This window comes from Octopus sinensis, linkage group LG5 (genome assembly GCF_006345805.1).
Source record: "Octopus sinensis linkage group LG5, ASM634580v1, whole genome shotgun sequence".
Classification (NCBI taxonomy): Eukaryota; Metazoa; Mollusca; class Cephalopoda; order Octopoda; family Octopodidae; genus Octopus; species Octopus sinensis.
In genome coordinates, this window is record NC_043001.1 from 37297739 (window position 1) to 37298892 (window position 1154).

A 1154-nucleotide genomic window follows, 5' to 3' on the forward strand; every position below is an offset into this window, starting at 1 on the left:
CTTTTATTGCATAGCTCTGGAGGATTTTCTCTAACATAGTAGATATCACCGTGATCACCGTGACCGACCAGGCTATCAGATGTTGCTGGTCACAATGTGCTTCGCATTGTTTTAGCCTTCAAATGACGCCACCCCACTGGCTAAGTGAGCAGGCCAACAGAAGAAAGAGTGAGAGAAAGAGTACAGCAGGGATCGCCACCACCCCCTGCCAGAGCCTCATGGAGCTTTAGGTGTTTTCGCTCAATAAACACTCACAACGCCTGGTCTGGGAGTCGAAACCGCGATCCTACGACTGCGAATCCGCTGCCCAAACCACTGGGCCATTGCGCCGCCACCTAACATAGTAGATATAAATTGTATTAAATATCATCTGAAGATCACCTATGTTTTTGAGTGGTAGGTTTAATCTCCACCTGGTTTTTGACAACCTTAATTGCTGACCATACTGTTGCAAGCATTTAGACCAAAGCTCTAGTGTGATTTCTTCGTACCAGTCAACAAAGTACTGGAAAGGGTCAAGGGTGCAGTTCTCCTTCTTCTGACTAAATTATTTGAATTAAAAAATATCAATTTTACTTGAAGTTTCAGAATTACACATGAATTAGTGGAAGGGTTAATAGTGTGTTGGATTGAAGACTGAAACTCTGATCTGGTCATTGCATTGTGCTCATGGCCAAGATGCTAAACTCTTAGTGGCTCACATCACCAAACAATGAATAAACAATGGCAAAAGGAAGTTTACATCACTCACAGATATGTATGATCTGGTAGCTTATACCATATTTTTGATGATTTTTTTAAGTGCTTGTGTATCCATGATGCCTTCTCAGCCCTCCCGTCACTGAGCCAGCAGAACATCAAGGATCTGACAACTGGATGGGGAGCGGGTTGTACCAGCAGTCAACTGATACTCAATTTCAACTGGGTAGACAGAAGCAACATGAAATAAAAGTGCCTTGCACAAGGATGCAATGTGTTGCCTGGTCCACGAACCCAACCAATTACCTTAAGATTGTAAGATCAACATTCTAACCACTAAGTCATGTACCTTTATTTAGTATGTGTAGGTACAGTTAGAATATCCTCATACATATAGTTTGAAAAACAGAGTCAACCAAGCTGATTTGCTACAAATATTGTAGTCAGAATTTTCA